This window comes from Pongo abelii, chromosome 19 (assembly GCF_028885655.2).
Source record: "Pongo abelii isolate AG06213 chromosome 19, NHGRI_mPonAbe1-v2.0_pri, whole genome shotgun sequence".
Taxonomy (NCBI): Eukaryota; Metazoa; Chordata; class Mammalia; order Primates; family Hominidae; genus Pongo; species Pongo abelii.
This window is the reverse complement of record NC_072004.2, coordinates 24,545,507-24,565,104: the sequence shown is the minus strand read 5'-3', so window position 1 is coordinate 24,565,104 and position 19,598 is coordinate 24,545,507. Positions and strand designations below refer to the sequence as shown.

The 19,598-nt window shown below is 45.2% G+C and overlaps 1 long non-coding RNA gene across 2 annotated transcripts in view; it reads right to left on the bottom strand.

Moving 5' to 3' along the window:
- The window catches only part of LOC134760524 (uncharacterized), a 29,111-nt gene extending 13,921 nt beyond the window's left edge, over nucleotides 1-15,190 (bottom strand). For both annotated transcript variants that reach the window (XR_010138113.1, XR_010138114.1), the window contains exon 1: nucleotides 14,680-15,190. This is a non-coding gene — a long non-coding RNA (uncharacterized LOC134760524). The remainder of the gene's footprint in view (nucleotides 1-14,679) is intronic.
- Between the last annotated feature and the right edge of the window lie 4,408 nt (nucleotides 15,191-19,598).

The window sequence follows — 19,598 nt, the reverse complement described above, 5'->3', positions numbered from 1 at the left end:
GCATTAATTGTGTTAAGTGTTGAAAATGAAAAGTGTTGACTACATCTGAATGAGTGAATATCTGGCCAACTGGTTTTGTTTTTTTGTTTGTTTGTTTGTTTTTGTTTTTAGAGATGGAGTCTCACTCTGTTGCCCAGGCTGGAATGCAGTGGCATGATCTCGGCTCACTGTAACCTCCACCTCCTGGGTTCTAGCAAGTCTCCTGTCTTGGCCTCCTGTGTAGCAGGGACTACAGGTACATGCCACCACACCCAGCTAATTTTTTGTATTTTAGTAAAGACGGGGTTTCACCCTGTTGCCCAGGCTGGTCTCGAAATCCTGAGTTCAGGCAATCCACCCACCTCAGCCTCCCAAAGTGCTAGGATTACAGGCATGAGCCATCGCGCCCAGCCTAGCTTATGGTTTTATTGAAAACCCCATTTAACTCAAAACAGCTTGTTTCTTATGAATAATAGATTTTATTTGTTTGTTTTTTGTTTGTTTTCACAAACAGGGCTATGAAATCATCAAGATTTGTGGATCATCAAAAAAGAAACATCCTGATAAAGTCGAGAAACAGAATATTTAAAAAGTTTAAAATAGAATTTTGAACTGTAACACTATTACTTCCTATTTAAGAAGGACAAGCCGTGGGGTGAGGTGGCTCACACCTGTAATCCCAACACTTTGGGAGGCCAAGGTGGGTGTATCACGTGAGCCCAGGAGTTGAAGACCAGCCTGGGTAATATGGTGAAACCTTGTCTCTACTAAAAACACAAAAATTAGCCGGGCATGGTGTGTGCACCTGTAATTCCAGGTACTCGGGAGGCTGAGGCAGGAGTCTCGCTTCAACCTGAGAGACGGAGGATGCAGTGAGCTGAGATTGCAGCACCATGCTCCAGCCTTGACTATACAGCAACACTCGGTCTCAAAAAGAAAAAAAAGGATAAGCAAACAAATTATGATGAAATAATTGCCTTATAAAATTGCAGAAATAGGCCAGGCACGGTGACTCACGCCTGTAATCCCAGCAATTTGAGAGGCCGAGGCAGGCGCATCACCTGAGGTCGGGAGTTTGAGACCAGTCTGGCCAACATGGTGAAACCCCGTCTCTACTAAAAATACAAAGTTAGCCGGGCGTGGTGGCACACGCCTGTAATCCCAGCTACTCAGGAGGCTGAGGCGGGAGAATCACTTGAGCCCTGGAGATGGAGCTTGCAGTGAGCTGAGATCATGCCACTGCACTCCAGCCTGGCTAACAGAGAGAGACTGTCTCTCAAAAAAAAAGAAAATATTACAGAAATCATTGTAAAACCCCATCGTACTTTATACTTGCTGAAACTGTCATAGGACTCACATTAGAGACGGTAACTTCAATAGTGATGTAACACATTGCCACTATTTCACAATCACTCCTATTGAGCAATAATTCAATTCAAAGATGCATTAATGAGATGTCAGGTAATACCAAAGAGTAGCTGATTAATCAAGTAAGTTTTGTATTCAGATCAATGAAATCAGTTACTGAGAGTAAGGCCTGACAATAGGATTATGTTTGTTATTTCAATAATGACTGCAAACTAGAAGAAGAGATATTGTTTGTAAAATCTTTAGACGCTGACCCTACCAGAACATCTATTCTTGCTGCTATAAAAATTTGGTTTGGGGCTGGGTGCAGTGGCTCACGCCTGTAATCTCAGCACTATCATTTTCTCATATGAATTGGAAAATGCCGACCTCTGCATCCTAAATCTAAACTAATTTCCCATTCACTTGCTAATCTTCAGTCACACCAGGCTGCTTTCTGTTTCTGGAACGCTCCAAGCGCTCTCTGATTTTTCAGGGTCTTCAGTGTAAGTGTGCCTCTGCTTGGAATACCCTTCCACACTGCTGGCTCCTCACCACCAAAGCTCGAGGGTTCTCTCTCAGACACCTGTCCTATCAATGCTACAGAAGTATCCCTCAAGTTACTGCTTATACCACCTATTGATTTATTTCATAGTATTTATCACAATATAAAATTACTTCATTTTCCCCTTTTAATTTAAAATATTTTTTTTTCTCCAGACTAGAATGTAAACCTCACGTGGGCAGCAGACATGTCTGCTTACTTTGTTTTTTTGAGTCTCGCTCTGTCACCCAGGCTGGAGTTCAACGGCACGAACCCGGCTCACTGCAACCTCCACCTCCCAGGTTCAAGCGATTCTGCTGCCTCAATCTTCCAAGAAGCTGAGATTACAGGCGCCCACCAGGCCCGGCTAATTTTTGTATTTTTAGTAGGGGAGCAGTCGGGCTCTGGACTACATTTCCTGGAGGATCCCGCAGGCCAACACCACGTCTCGCGAGATTTCGGCTTCCTCTTAGCCAGGGGGCAGAATCTTTCGCTGGGCACAATTAGCTGCTGCTCCGCCTTGGAGTCCGGAGTAACTTGGCCAGGCTGGCCCCAAGCAGAACTAGAGAAAGCTGAGAATGAGGAATCCGGCTCCAGTCCTTTTGTGTGTGGAGGGCTGAGGAGAGGATTTTGCGTGTGTGATTGCGATGGTTGCCGTGGGTCTTCGTGGTCTGTGACTGTGGCTGTGTGGTGCTGACTCTGGGTGATAAGGTGGGCGCTTGTGACTGTGCGCGCTCGGAGTGGATGTGTGTGTCCTGGACGAGCCGCGTTGTGTGTGCGGATGTGGACAACCGGTGACTGTGTGGTTGGGGCTGCGTGTCCCAGGGTGGGTGTGTAACTTTGCGTGTGTGTGCAGTACTGTGTGTGCGTGAGTTGCAGGTCTGTGGCTGTGCAGGTGCAACTTGTGTGGCCCCGTGGTCTGTGTGAGAGAGGAGAGTGTGATTGGCTGTGAAGCAGAGGGTAAGTGGATATGGGGAGGCATGTGTGCGATTGGAACTTTGTGTGTTCCCTTGAGAGAAAAAACCCTTTAGGGAGTTAGGGCGGGTCCTCGGTAAAACTCCTTTAAACAGCGAAACAGCCTGAAAAATCAGGCTGCTGGCACAGAGAAGGAAAACTAGCAAAGGGGGTTGTCCTAAAGACATTCCTCAGCTGCATTAATAAGGGACCTAGGCCCAACATAGAAATGCCTTTGTTCTTTGTGTGACCAGCGGGCTTCCAGGAAATAGTCGCTTTTTTTTTGTGGGCATGTATGCGGTGAGCTCTGTTAGATTTTGAAGGGAAAGTGAAGGTTAAAGAAAGAGAGAGAGTTGGCGGCTCTATGGAGGGGACCAACTAAATGCCAGAGCCCACTGCCGCTTACAGGCTGGAGTAATTATAGGCCTGGGCAGGAGGGGTCTGGGCAGTATGGCTTGTTGCCTGGGAGAATGTTGATAAGGATGTTTCTTGGGCCTTTCCCCAGCAGGATGTGATAAGCAAGTCAGGCGGTTGGGGAGGATGTTTCTCGCAGTCCAAACCCCAGTGGAATGTTTCCCTCTGACCAGGGTCTGTGAAATGGTGGGGGCTTACAAAACGGTGCAGCTTGGACTAACAGGCTCCGGCGGCCACTTTCCTTTTCTAGACATGCTTTGGACTGTGAGCCGAACCTCTAGGAATCATCACTTCAGCCCCTGATTGGTCCTGGGCCCAAATTTCACTTCAGCCCCTGAATGGTCCTGGGCCAAGCTTTCACTTCAGCCTCTGATTGGTCCCAGGCTAAGTTCCCGGGCCAAGCTAAGTAGTGCTTTCTCCAAGACAGCCCACAGACCAGTGAGCACATTCTTCACCTTCCCAGTTCACAAAACCCCCAGATTCAGCCTCCTAGTTGGCAACCCTCTTTTGGGTCCCCTCTCCGCTTGGGAGAGCTTTCTTCTTTTGCTTATTAAACTTCCGTTCCAACCTCATCCTTTGTGTCCACCTTCCTTAATATTCTTGGCTGTGAGAGAAAGAAGGTAAAGACAAGAGCCTTTATCCTAACAACTCAATTGCTGGAGAGAAGATTCGTGCATATTCTATGTGGCATCACATGCCATAGCCACGGGATTGAAAGGCATGCAGTTTAAGGGATGGTGTTAATGTCAGTCCAAATAGGTAATAAGATCTTTCACTCTGCTGTATTTTAGGGGTAGGAATGAGATTGGGGGTTTGATCAATAGTTTGTACCCACAGGACCAGGGATTTTCCCAGTCATCTGTGAGTAAATGCTTGGGCCAGTTTCCATGTCTGTATTGAATTAAATACTCATACGGTTCTGTGATTTTGTCAAATACAGATGTGGTCTTTGTCCCAATTTCCTGGCATACAACTCCTAAAATCCTTGGAATGTCCTAAGGGCTTGCTTTTTTTGTTGTTTTTTGTTTTTTGTTTTTTTTGAAAACGGAGTCTTGCTCTGTCACCCAGGCTGGAGTGCAGTGGCGCAATCTCCACTCACTGCAACCTCTGCCTCTTGGGTTCAAGCAATTCTTCTGCCTCAGCCTCCCGAGTAGACTACAGGCATGTGCCACCACACCCGGCTAATTTTTGTCTTTGTTTTATTTTTTAGTAGAGACGCGGTTTCAACATATTGGCCAGTCTGATCTCAAACTCCTGACCTCAAGTGATCTGCCTGCCTCAGGCTCCCAGTGTTGGGATTACAGGAGTGAGCCACCGCACCCAGGCTTTGGCTTTTTATATGTTAGTGATTGACCGATAGCTTCAGGATGTGGGCTGGTCATCAGAAAGACCAAGGCAGGATTAGAGGGTTGGGACTTTCAGCCCCTACCCTCCCACCCCTGGGGAGTGGAGGGGACTGAGGATTGAGTTGATGGCAAGTGGTCAATGGTTTAATCAATCATGCCTATGTAATGAAGCCTCCTTACAAACCCAAAAGGAGTGGATTCGGAGAGCTTCCAGAGAGCTGAACACATGCAGGTTCCTGGAGGGTCATGCCCAGGGAGGGGATGGAAGCTCTGTGCCCCTTCTTCTATACCTCGCGCTAGGCATCTCTTCATCTATATCCTTTGGAATGTCCCTATAATCAAACAGTAAATGTGTTTCCTTGAGATTTGTGAGGCATTTTATTCTAGCAAATTAATCAAACCCAAAGAGGGGGTCATAGGAACTCCAAATTAAACCCATCAGTCATAATTTCCAGAGGCTGGGACTTGTGACTGGTGTCTGAAAGGGGGGCAGTTTTGGGGGCTGAGCCCTCAATCTGTGGGGTGACACTCTCTCATGGTAGATAATGTCAGAATCGAATTGGTGTCTGCTGCAGAACTGATTCCTTGCTTGCTGATAGGGAGAAATCTCCTCATATTTTGAGGCCACAGAAGTCTTCTGGGTTGATTGTTGTGGTTTTGGTGTGAAGCAGAGGAAGAACACAGGTTGAGTTTTTTCCAAACGGGTACACGTTGGGGGTCTTCAACCTCAAGTCCATCAACTCCATCGCTGAATTTTTATTCATGTATTTATTTTTATTTTTGAGGTAGGGTCTCACTCTGTCTCCCAGGCTGGAGTGCAGTGGCACGATCTCAGCTCATTGCAGCCTTGATCTCCTATGCTCAAATGATCCTTCTACCTCAGCCTGCCAAATAAGCTGAAACCAGAGGCACACACTAGCACTGTGGCGTAATTAAAAATAATTTTCAGTAGGGAAGAAGACTTACTATGTTGTCTGGGCTGGTCTTGAACTCCTGAGTTCAAGTGATCCTCCCCCTCTGCCTCCAAAGTGCTATGATTATATGCATGAGGTGACTCACCTATCACTGATTTTCTTTTTCTTTCTTTTTCTTCTTTATTTATTTATTTATTTATTTTTTATTTATTTTATTTTATTTTTTTGACAGAGTCTCACTCTGCCTTGCCCAGGCTGAACTGCAGTTGTGCAATCTCGGCTCACTGCAGCCTCTGCCTCCCAGGTTCAAGTAATTCTCCTGTCTCAGCCTCCTGAATAGTTGGGATTACAGGTACCTGCCACCACACCCAACCAATTTTGGATTTTTAGTAGAGACAGGGTTTCACCATATTGGCCAGGCTGGTCACGAACTCCTGATCTCAGGTGATCCACTTGCCTCAGCCTCCAAAAGTGCAGTGGCAGGATCAGGGAATACTGCAGCTTTGACCTCCAGGGCTGAAGGGATCCTCCCTCCTCAGCCTCCCAAGTAGCTGGATTATAGGCCTATGGCACCATGCCGGGCTAATATTTGTAATGTTCGCACAGACGGGGTTTTGCCATGTTGCCCAGTCTGGTCTTGAACCCCTGAGCTCCAGCAATCTTCCCACCTGAGCCTCCCAAGGTGCTGGGGTTACAGGGAAGAGCCACTGCACCCGGCCTATCACTGCATTTTTAAAGGGAAGGAGGACTATAGTGAGATTCACTAAGGCTTACAGAAAATGTAGAACCCTAGATAGATTTAAAGACAGAGATTTTAATATCCTTGAGATGATAATATCCAAATTTAGCTTTCATAGATAGGGAAATTTGAAGTACATCAGACTATAAGGTGGCATTTTGTGCAACTAATTAAAACTATGTTTGAAAGGGAGCAATTGCATCTTCATTACTAATATTAAGCAACAATGAAAAAAATAGAAATAACCAAGAAATTGTTATATTTAAATCCTCCCTCCTTTTTTAGAAAGACAAGTATTGATATTTTTAGATTCTAATCAAAACTTCTCTTTAAAAAAAATTGATGATTCTATGGAGATGGGGAGGGAATAACCTATGTTTATTGAACACCTAATATTCCACTTACCTGAATGTCATTTATTTTATATTCTAGTTTTTTTGTTGAGACAGGGTCTTGCTCTGTTACACAGCCTAGAGCGCAGTGGGGTGGTCACAGCTCACCGATGTATACCACCATGCCTGGCTTATTATTTTATTTTATTTTTGCAGAGACAGTGTTTCCCTATATTTCCCAGGCTTGACGTGAACTTTTGGGATCAAACGATCCTCCTGCCTTGGCATCCCAAAGTGCTGGGATTATAGGCATAAGCCACTGTGCTCAGCCAATATTATAGTCTTGATAGTAGAAGTGTTTCAGTGTACTGGAAAACTTTGTCTAAATTTTGAAAAAATATTTAAAAACACGTTGGTTTTATTTAGCCAATACTGATTTCTTTGTTCCATCATTATTTATTGGCATTATGAGCCTGTTGACTTTCAATTTCCTTACATCTCTTTCACTCCATTTCTTTTATTTTGTCCCCCAAATAGAAATTCTTTTTTTTTTTTAGATGGATTCTCGCTCTTGGCTCTTGTGACCCAGGCTGGAGTGCAGTGGTGCAGTCTCAGCTCACTGTAATCTTCACCTTCCAGGTTCAGGTGATTCTCCTGCCTCAGCCTCCTGAGTAGCCTAGATTACAGGCATGTGCCACTACACCCCACTAATTTTTTGTATCCTTTTTTTTTTTTTTTTTTGAGATGGAGTTTCACTCTTATTGCCCAGGCTGCAGTGCAATGGCACAAACTCTGCTCACTACAACTTCCGCCTCCCAGGTTCAAGCGATTCTCCTGCCTCAGCCTCCCAAGTAGCTGGGGTTAGAGGGTGAGCCACCACATCCGACTAATTTTTGTATTTTTAGTAGAGACAGAGTTTTGCCATGTTGGCCAGGCTGGTCTGGAACTCCTGATCTCAAGTCATCCACCTGCCTCGGCCTCCCACAGTGCTGGGATTACAGGCATGAGCCACTGTGCCTGGCTTTTTTGTATTTTTATATTTATTTATATTTTGGTAGAGAGTCTCGCTCTGTTGCCCAGGCTGGAGTGCAGTGGTACAGTCTTGGCTCAATGCCACCTCCGCCTCCCAGGGTGAAACAATTCTCCTGCCTCTGACTCTCGAGTAGCTGGTATTACAGGCACCTGCCACAATGCCTGGCTACCTTTTGTATTTTAATTAGAGACAGGGTTTCACCATGTTGGCCAGGCTGGTCTTGAACTCCTGACCTCAGATGATCTGCCCACCTTAGCCTCCCAAAGTGGCCTTGCTTGAGGCCACGAGTTTGAGACCAGCCTGGCTAACATGGTGAAACCTGCTCTCTACCAAAAATACCAAAAAAAATTAGCGGGGTATGGTGGTGTGTGCCTGTATTCCAAGCTACTTTGATGGCTGAGTCACAAAAATCACTTGAACCCAGGAGGCAGAGGTTGCAGTGAGCTGTGATCACCTCACTGCACTGTAGCCTGGGTAACAGATTGAGACTTGTCTCAAAAAAAAAAATCTTGGCAGGACGTGATGGCTCACACCTGTAATCCCAGCACTTTGGGAGGCCAAGGTGGGTGGATCACCTGAGGTCAGGAGTTTGAGACCAGCCTGACTAATATGGAGAAACCCCGTCTCTCCTACAAATACAAAATTAGCTGAGCGTGGTGGTGCATGCCTGTAATCCCAGCTACTCGGGAGGGTGAGGCAGGAGAATCGCTTGAACCCAGGAGGCAGAGGTCGCAGTGAGCAAAGATCACACCACTGCACTCCAGCCTGGGCAACAAGGGAGAAACTCCGTCTCAAAAAAAGAAAAAACTTCTTTACTTTGGATAAATACTTAGAAATGGAATTTCCAGGTCAGCCTTTAGATATTATTAATGGATTTAATATGAAAAACCTTTACTTGAGGATGTATAAAGCTTTAAAAGACAGGGTCCCTATTCTTAAGTTATAAATAAAGGAGCATTTGTAAGGTAATATTCAGAAAACATCAGATAATAGCCTATAAAGTCCTCCTGTTCATGCTGATGACATTGGATGGCCAGTTAAGGATGACACTCCATTCTGTCCCCTGCAACCACGGTCCTGACATGTCTAAATGATACTGGCCCTATGAGAACACTGTGGACGTGAAAGCATTTCCTCAAGTTATCTTTTTGGCCTGTTTGTTTTAATCTAATGATGGGATATTGAAAGTGAATCTAATGGAGTGACATGATTGTGCATCTGTTAGGGGGAATGAGAGACAGCTAGAGCAAGGGCAGAGCTCTTGTCTTAAGAGCTGAAGCAAGCAGCAGTGTTACTAGCAGAGCTACTGCACATCTGTACACATGGCTCCAATGGCTCTGACCTGTTTTTTTCCCAGTATGAACCTGATACATGAGGCAAGTTAGAAAATCAGAGTTGGCCAGGCATGGTGGCTCACGCCTGTAATCCTAGTACTTTGGGAGCCAACATGGGTGGATCACTTGAGGCCACGAGTTCGAGACCAGACTTGGCAACACAGTGAAACCCCGTCTCTACTAAAAATACAAAAATTAGCTGGGTGTGGCGGCAGGCACCTGTAATCCCAGCTATGGGAGGCTGAGGTTGCAGTGAGCCAAGATCAGGCCACTGCACTTCAGCCTGGGTGACACAGCAAGACTGTCTCAAGAAAAAAAAAAGGGAAAGGAAAGAAAATCACAGCATGTTAGCCACTTGCAGCTAAACACATATGCACAAAAATTATTCAGTAAAAGCAAAACAGTTTTGGTGTATCTTGAGATTTTGTTTTATATCCAAAGGAAGACAATATCTTTTATCTATGAACTACTGTTTGGAAAATGCCTTCTATATAACAAATGTTATGGTTTTCTTCTAGTTGGGTCTTGAGGTCTCTCAGGAGAATGGCTATAAACTCTACCTCACTCTAATGGGGCTCTAGGGGAGGGGCCTGTGGGTCTTTAGAGTAGCCTTTCACCAGAAATTTCTTTTTCCTGGCCCACAGTCTAATGCTCAAGTGTCTGACCCATGACCAGGTGTCTCACAGGAAGCTTGTTTATACTGGCAGAGGCCCTTGTAACTTTTGTCTGACCTGTGTGCAGTTTATTCCTACCATGATACCCACTCTTTTTTTTTTTTTTTTTTTTTTGAGACGCACTCTCGATCTGTTACCAGGCTGGAGTGCAGTGGCACGACCTTGGCTCACTGCAACCTCCACCATCTGGGTTCAAGCAATTCTTCCTGCCTCAGCCTCCTGAGTAGCTGGGACTACAGGCACGCGCCAACATGCCAAACTAATTTTTGTATTTTTAGTACAGTCAGAGTTTCACCATGTTGGCCAGGATGGTTTTGAACCCTTGACCTCATGATCTGCCCTACTCAGCCTCAAAGTTCTGGGATTACAGGCGTGAGCCACCGCGCCTGATATTTTTTTTTTTTTTTGAGACAGGATCTTGCTCTGGTGCCTAGGCTGGAGTGCAGTGGCAGGAACACATTTCACTGCAGCCTTGACCTCCTAGGCTCAAGCAATCCTCCCATCTCAGCCTCCCAAGTAGGTGGGACTAGAGGCATGTCCCACTACATCGGGCTAATTTGTATATGATATATATTTTTGTAGAGATTGGGATTTGCCATGTTGCCCAGGTTGATCTTGAACTCCTGAGCTCAAGCAGTTCACCTGCCTTGGCCTCCCAAACTGCTGTGATTACAGGTGTGGGTTACCACACCCAGCCAATGTACATTTAATTATCAAAGTACTATCTATACTATTTTATGGAAGTACTAATTATCAAAGTGCAATAGAGGTTTTGTTGTTGTTGTAATTGTTTTTCTTTTGAGACAGAGTTTCAATCTTATTCCCAGGCTGGAGTGCAGTGGTGCGATCTTGGCTCACTGCAACCTCCACGTCCCAGGTTCAAGCGATTCTCCTGCCTCAGCCTCCCAAGTAGCTGGGATTACAGGCATGTGCCACCACACCCAGCTAATTTTATATTTTTAGTAGAGACTAAAATGGTCTCTCCATGTTGGTCAGGCTGGTCTCGAACTCCTGACCTCAGGTGATCCATCAACCTTGCCCTCCCAAAGTGCTGGGTTTACAGGTGTGAGCCACTATGCCTGGCCAATAGAGGTTTTTAAACTTTTTGTAGATATTTTTGAAAGATCCTATCTTCCTTTAAGAAAAGAGACAAGGCTGGGTGTGGTGGCTCATGCCTGTAATCCCAGCACTTTGGGAGGCCAAAGATGGATTGCTTGAGCTCAGGAGTTTGAGAGCAGCCTGGCCAAATGGCAAAACCTCGTTTCTACTAAAAATACAAAAAAAATTAGCTGGGCATGGTGGCGCATGCCTATAGTCAAAGCTAATACAGAGGTTGAGGTGGGAGGATCACCTGAGCCTGGGAGGTTGAGGCTGCAGTGAGCTGTGATTGTGCCACTGTACTCCAACCTGGGCAACAGAACGAGACCCTGTCTTAAAGTGAAAACAAAAACAAAAAAATGAAACGAGAAAAAAAAACAAGAAAGAAAATGGTAAGGGGGAAGTGTAAGCTTTTGTTGTAAATAGTAAATAGTAACTTGCATATCAGATGTTTACTGTAATATTCTTGAAGCTTTGCCAGGCCTACAGCTTGCTGTGTGCTTTTCAACTCTATTTCATTTATTTGGGAAATAATATTATATATCAATGTACTTTATTCATTCCAAGCTCTAACCATGGAATACTGGGAATGTCCCATTCTATGAAGGAGGTTTGCTGGCCACAACAGGAACATTCATGAACACGGAGGTACTTTGTTGAAGTTACACTAATTTTTTTACTCTTCCCCACTCTCAGACTAGCCGGTCCACTCACTATATTCTCTCCATCCTTCAGCACCTTTCCATCTCTTCCTTCATCTTAAAAACCTTTCCTTTAATTTCAGCAGTGCTGCCTGGGTTTGTCATTTCAGGGGTTGGGCATGTTCCAGGATCTGTCTATAGACTTCTCTCAGGAGGAATGGGAGTGCCTGGACGCTGCTTAGAAGGACTTACACAGAGATGTAATGATGGAGAAGTATAGCAGCCTGGTCTCACTAGGTAAGGATGTCTATCCCCAAATAACTCATGAATTTTGGGTGTAGCTTTCACTTCTCTGGGTGACATTTCACCTGCTGCCTAGGGAATTGTTTTATGTTTTGTAGATTAATAGATGGGCAGCTCTTTGGGGTCACTCCATCTTCTCCATGCTTCAGGCCTTTACACCTTTCTCTAGTCCTTCGTGAGTACTAAGGGACTAACTGAATTCAGGTACAGCATGAGTATGTCTTACTTCTTTTCTTTCTTTTTCTTTTTTTTTTTTGAGATGAAGTCTCACTCTATCACCCAGGCTGGAGTGCAATGGCGCGATCTCAGTTCACTCCAACATTCATCTCGGGTTCAAGAGATTCTCATGTCTCAGCCTCCTGAGTAGCTGGGATTACAGGCAACCGACACCACGCCTGGCTAATTTTTGTGCTTTTAGTAGAGACGGGGTTTCACCATGTTGGTCAGGCTGGTCTTGAACTCCTGACCTCAAGAAATCCACCTGTTTTGGCCTCCCAAAGTGCTGGGATTACAGGAGTGAGCCACTGTGCCTGGCCATCTTACTCCTTTTCTTATAAACAGGTCTCTCTGTCCAAAGCCTGATGTGATTTCCTTACTGGAGCAAGGGAAAGAGCCCTGGAGGGTTTCTAGGGATGTACTGGGAGGATGGTGCCCAGGTGAGTAAGGACTGAGAAGATGGGGAAGGCACTGCTGTTTAGAACCCAGCCCATCAGGGAGGCAGCACCGTAAAGGTATTGGTTGAGGAATCTCTTCCGCAAGGTACCATGTAAGAGTTTTGGCCTAAGACACATGGAGAAAAGTCAAGATACCCCCACCACACACACTTTTTTAAAAATTTTTTTAATTTGAGAGAGAGTCTTCCTCAGTCACCCAGCCTGGAGAACAGTGATGTGATCTCGGCTCACTGCAACCTCCGCCCCTGGGTTGAAGCAATTCTCCTGCCTCAGCCTCTAAAGGAACTGGCATTATAGGCACCCACCATGCCCAACTAATTTTTGTATTTTTAGTAGAGACGGGGTTTCACCATGTTGGCTAGGCTGGCCTCCAACTCCTGACCTCAGATGATCCACCTGCCTTGGCCTCCGAAAGTGCTGGTATTACAGGTGTGAGCCACTGTGTCTGGCCAAGAACCCCCTTTTACCTCCACCTCTTCAGTCTGTGCTACCCTCTTGTCATAATTTCTTTCCATTTCAAAGAATAGTATTCCCTTTTCAGAAGCCATCCTGTTTCCTCTATCTCGGAGCTACTTCTTTCCCTTTAAAATTTAAACCCGTGTTGTTGCTTTAAAAACAAATCTTTTAAAATATATTTATTTTTCATACTGATCCTTGACTTTTTTTTGCCTTGTCTTTTCTTGGCTAGTTTTCCTTTAATGCAGCCATTTCATGCATCAATGGATATTCATTCACTTTTTTTTTTTTTTTTTTTATACAGAGTCTCACTCTGTAGCCTGGGCTGGAGTGCAGTGGCGCGATCTTGTGTCACTGCAAGCCAATAAGAAGCTCTTGGGGATGACCTGCCTACAAGCACAGCAAAACCTTTCCTGCGCATTTCTGCGCTGGAACGCCTACCCGCCCCGCCAAACCAAAACTTTACTATCACCCTTAGTGCCGTTTCCTGCACTTTCTTGCAGATTTGTACCAGGCACTGGAGACCCTCCCACCTGGTTCACGCCCACCGCCCGGTGAGCACCCAGACCAACCTTGAGCACCGCCAGTCTTGTTATCAACAAACAGGCTAGTAAATTATAAAAAATAAAATAAAGGAAATGTAGCTGGGCATGGTGGCACGCGCCTGTAATCCCAGCTACTCCGGAGGCTGATGCAGGAGAAGAGCTTGAACCCAGGAGGTGAAGGTTGCAGTGAGCCGAGATCGCGCCACTGCACTCCAGCCTGGATGGCAAGAGCGAAACTCCTTCTCGAAATAATAAATAAAATAAAGGAAATGGGGCTGGGTGTTGTGGCTCACGCCTGTAATTCCAGCAATTTTGGTGGCCGAGGTGGGCGGATCACTTGAGGTCAGAAGTTCGAGGCCAGTCTGGCCAACATGGTGAAACTCCGTCTGTACTAAAAATAAAGAATTAGCCAGGCATGGTGGCGGGCGCCTGTTATCCCAGCTATTTGTGAGGCGGAGGCACAAGAATCTCTTGAATCCCAGTGGCAGAGGTTGCAGTGAGCCGAGCTCGTGCCACTGCGCTGCAGCCTGGGCTACAGAGCAAGACTTCATCTTAAAATAAAATAGGCCAGCGGAGGGTGCTCATGCCTGTAATCACAGCTCTTTGGACCCCGAGGCGGGTGGATTGCCTGAGCTCAGGAGTTCAAGACCATCCTGGCCTACATGGTGAAACCCCATCTCTACTAAAAACGCAAAAATTAGCCGGGCATGGTGGCGCATGCCTGTAATCCCAGCTACTTGAGAGGCTGAGGCAGGAGAACGATTTCAACCCAGGAGGCGGAAGTTTCAGTGAGCCGAGACCGCCACATTGCACTCCAGCTTGGACAAGAGGATTGAAACTCCGTCTCAAAAGACACAAGTAAACAAATATAAAAGAAATAGACAAAGCAGACCTTAATGCATGAACTCAAACAAATGCTTTCACTGCCAGACTCCATCTTTGCAAAACTGAACCTAGGACAATGTGCACGTTTCTAACTAGCAATTCTGGAGGACAGATCAGGGAGGCAGCGTGAGCTTGCTTTTCTGCAATTTAATTGAATGGTCAGTAAAGTCAGTGTTCGCAGGCATTTTCGATGTTCTGTAGTAGGCTTCAGTTCCTATGGCAGTGTGGCAGGCCAGGTTTCCAATAGCAACCAGAACAGTTTCTACTAACCCTTTACTATAATTTTGATGAATGCATAAGTTAACGTTAAAGAAATGAAGAAACTGGTGCCTGAGTATCAGGGATGGAATGTGAAAACCAACCCATTGAGACCCCTTCTGGGTTTTCTCAGACCCTAAATTCTGAATAGAATAATGATAGCATTCTTACACATTCACCTTGGCCTGTCTTAAGATTCAGAAACTTACCAAGACTCTAGAGAAATCTTTCCAGACGCTAGACCCGAGTTAAAAATTAGCTGCTGATTGAATGAAACACTCCTGCTTGTAGGTGCAATCCCACATGGAGCTTAAGAAGTATATAAGCACTAGAAAAAAAAAAAACTTGTAACTTTGAGTTGATCTGGTGAGTTACCCGGTGCTTCTCCCTGTAAGTGGCTGCAGAAATAAACTTCCTTCTTTCCCAGTCTGTCTGTGTCTTGTTATTGAACCATTGCGATGGACCTGCCCAGTAAAGTCCTCTTTTGTGTGGTTATCTGGGACTCCTTTTGGAGGGAACATTTAAAATTTTCCATTTCAAAGCATTCTGTTGGCACTCTTCCACTGTTTTTCTCTGCCTACCCTGGGACCTGTGTTCTCCTGGACTTGAATCTCCAGCCACAGAGCCTAGAAGCCCATTCCTACACATTCTGTGACTGTTCCCCAAACACAGGGAGAATTTGCAGAAAATAAGCCTAAAAGTCTTGCCATTCTTTGCGATAAAACCCCACATTACAAACTGCTGAAAACAGGATTTTAGCCTGAATAGGTTTTTCCTCTATTTGAAACCAACAATCATTTCCCTTTACAATTTTGGAGGGAAGATTCCAAATCAAATCAGTAAGCACCCCCCATCCCAGGTTTATCCTTATGTAATGTGCCCCCTCTGCACATGCAAGATTGAATAAACCTTGAAAATTTTATGTTAAGTGAAAGAAGCCAGTCACAAAGGACCACATGTTATGTAATTCCATTTAAATAAAATGTCCAAAATAGACCAATACATAGAAACAGAAAGTAGATTAGTGGTGGCCCAGGGTTAGGGGAGTTGGGGGGAAATGGAGGGATATGGTGTTTACTTCAGGATAATGAAAATGATCTAAAATTTGTTGTGGTGATGTTTGCATAACAGTGCAAATATACTGAAAACCATTGAATTTTACACTTTAAATCAGTGGCTTCTGTGGTATGTTATCAATATTTCTCAATAAAACTTCAAAGAAAATAGTGCCTATGTGTCTTTTTGTGTATTATTCCTCCAGAGTCCAGTCCATATTTTTTACATTTGATGAAGAAATTAAGATTTTGTTTCTTCTTCTTTTTTTTTTTTTTTTTTGAGACAGAATCTCCCTCTATTGCCCAGACTGGAGTGCATTGGCACAATCTTGGCTCAGTGCAACCTCCAGGCTAATTTTTGTATTTTCAGTAGAGACAGTGTTTCACCATGGTGGCTAGATGGTCTCAAACTTCTGAGCTAAAGTGAGTCCCCCACCTTGGTCTCCAAAATTGCTGGGATTAGAGGCATGAGCCACCGCACCCAGCCCAAGATTTAGTTTTTGTTGTTTTGATGCCCTAGGGCCATCTTATTCTACCTTAATTTCTGATGCATCATCTCAGTGGAAATTTTACATTAGGCCCCAAAGTATTTTCCTCTTTTTAAGATTTTGTCAGCTGAGTACAGTGGCTCACACCTGTAATCTCAACACTTTGGGAGGCCAAGGTGGGAGGATCAGTTGAGCCCAGAAGTTCAAGACCAGTCTCTGCAACATAGTGTGACACATATATCTACAAAAAAAATTTTAGTTAGGTGGGCATATTGGTTCATGCCTGTAGTCTCAGCTACTCCGTAAGCTGAGGAGGGAGGATCACTTGAGCCCAGGAGGTTGAGGCTACAGTGGCCATGATTATACCACTGCACTCCAGCCTGGGTGACAGAGTGATACCCTGTCTTAAAAAAAATTAATTGGAATTTTTTTTTAGAAAACAATGTATACACTTAGTGACTTGATACAAATGAATGAATCTGATAATCTACAGAAACCAAAACAAATAAAAACCCAAAGCCATTCTTCTTATGTGAATCTCTGGTGTCTCTGAATTACAAGAATTGTGAATTATGATTAATAACAAATATGCATGACAAGGACTCAATAAGGGATAGGCATTAATAAACTGCAATGCACACTTACTAGAGTAAGGCCTTTAAAGATGTACAAGAAAAAGAAAGAAAAGGCATTGAAAAATTGCATTGCCTACCAAAACGCTAAAGTTTACCTAAGTCCATTAATCAGCACACACACACACACACACACGCGCGCGCAATGGGTGTGCAAAATGGTCAACACAGTCTCCTATAAATGTATCCTTTTATTAATAGGTCTGTGGGGGCAAGAGATGGGGTTCTATAGATCCTGGAATCAGGGATGGGGAATATGTGGGGTCCCTGGGGTGAGAGATGATGATCTCTAGTGATGTGTGGTCTTTGGGATAGTGATGAGGTCCATGGAATCAATTCTTGTGGATATGTAGGGTCAGTGATGAGGGAATCTGGTGTCAGTGATGGGATGTGTGTGGAATCAATCTGTGAAAGCCAGATTTGCGGTGTCATCTCTCAGGCTGACACATCCTGATCTGCGTGTCGGTGGAAATTCTACGGGGTCAGAGTGTGACTGTCAGGTCCCTGACACTGTGTTCTGGGTCTGGCCAAGTGCACAGATTCCCTTGCCTGGTCCTGGCTGGAGAGGCCCTTCTCAAGGACTCCTCACATGAAAGGTGGGTTGGTGGTGGGTTTTCTTTTTGTTTTGTTTTGTGTTGTAGGTGGGGGTGGGTTGGCTTTTTCTTTAGGATGTAGTTTTGCCTCTTAGAGACCACAGACGCGTGCAGCTTTTAGGAAGAATTTTTGTCTGGGTGGTCACTAGGTCCTTTGGGCCAAGCCATCTAATGGGAGTAAAGCTGACCATTCCCTCAGTGCAGTTCAGATCTAGATGGCCGTTTTAAGGTGTCCTCAAGGTGGCGTGCAAGTGGTTTGTGGCTTTGAGTGGCAGGTGTGTGGGAAGAAACAACTAAGAAGTCCCGGGAGCGCTCGTTGGCTGGATCTGTCACAGCTGGAAGAACAGCCTCCCTAACCCATCAGGTGCCAATGGGAGGTACCTCTCGACTGTTAGAGGCTGATGGAGGCGGCACCTCCAGACATAGAGATTCTGGGCACAGAAGCCTGTTACTGCCAGACGCTGAGGCATTGCCACGGGATTCAAGGGCATTTCGGGTCAGATCAGAGCCTTTCTCAGATAATTATTTCGGTAACTGGGGAGCTCCTGTCCAGCGCACGCCCCCATGAAGGCCTAATGTGCCCTCTCCCACAAAGTCGTCTTTGGTCTGAGAACCACTTGTTTCTTACATCCCTGTGCTAATCTCACCATCTGCTCCTACATACCCCAGGCATTTGCCACATGCTGGTCCTCTCTTTCCTGACAGGCGGGCCATCTGTCCAGCTTCTGTGAGGACAGCTCAAATTATGGAGGAGGGGGCAGGTGCAGGGCAGCAGTGCTGAGGGGAGTACCGGGCAGTTGGGGGAGCAGGGGCTCATTTTTCTTTGTAGCTCAGATTCCTAAACCTGTGACTTTGAGCATCGGTGTCTTCCTTGCAATGTTTCAATCTGAGGCTCTTGGGGAGAGTGCAGAATTGGAGCCCGATGGAAGCCTGGTGGGGAGAGGGGTGGGTGGAGGGAACATGGAGAATGTGTCAGGTGGTGTCTATTCCTGGCACCTTACTTTGCCTGCTGGAGTTTCCCAGTCTGTTCCAGATGCACTCTCTCGACCCTGAAGGGATCTGAGGGGGGATGTTGGTCGCCAGTTTGTGCTCCCCTGGACTCAATTGGAATTGGTCCCACAAAGTGTTATTTATTTATTTATTTATTTATTTATTTGGAGGTAGTCTTGCTGTCACCCAGGCTGGAGTGCAGTGGGGCAATCTTAGCTCACTGCAACCTCTGATTCCCAGGTTCAAGTGATTCTCCTGCTTCAGCCTCCCTAGTAGCTAGGACTACAGGTGTCCACCACCACATCTTGCTAAATTTTTTATTTTTAGTAGAGACAGGGTTTCACAATGTTGGTCAGGCTGGTCTTGAACTCCTGACCAGGTGATCGACCCACCTTGGCCTCTCAAAGTGCTGGGATTACAGGTGGGAGCCATCACACCCTGCCAATCCCACAAATTTAGGCATTATGGTACATTGCTACTTTTGAATCACTTATTTTTTACTTGTGTTTTTCCCCCTCCTTTTATTGATTGATTGACAAAGAGTCTCGCTGTGTCACCCAGGCTGAACTGCAGTGGCACAATCTCGGTTCATTGCAACCTCTGCCTCCCGGGTTCAAGCGATTCTCCCGCCTCAACCTTCCAAGTAGCTGGGATTACAGGTGCATGCCATCATGCCTGGCTAATTTTTGTATTTTCAGTAGAGACAGGGTTTCACCATGTTGGCTAAACTGGTCTCGAACTTCTGACCCCAAGTGATCCACCTGCCTTGGCTTCTCAAAGTGCTGACATAGGCATAAGCCTCCTTGCCCGGACTTCCCTCCTTTTCCTTCAGGTATTTTAAATGTTTTCTTTCCTCCATCTATTTAATTATATGTGATTGCCTTGAGGATTTCAGCTTGAATTAAAATTACATATATTTACCTCTCTTTATTAATATTTAAACATATTAAAATAATGCATGTTCATAATGAAAATGAAACATTACAAATAAATACACAGGAAAGGCAGTATTCCCCCTCCAGTTCCACTCTTGAAATAACCAGTTAACAAGATGATGAGTATCTTTCCATGATGTTCTCCAAGATTCATATAAGTATTGGCCAGCAAACAACAGAATATATAGGCCAGGTGTGCTGGCTCATGCCTGTAATCCCAACACTTTGGGAGACTGAAACGGGTGGATCTTTTGAGGTTAGGAGTTCGAGACTAACCTGGCCAATATGGTGAAACCCCATCGCTATAAAAAGTACGAAAATTATTTGGGCACGGTGGCGAGCACATTAATCCCAGCTACTTGGGAAGCAGAGGCACGAGAATCTCTTGAACCCAGGAAGAGAAGTTTGCAGTGAGCCAATATCACATTACTGCAC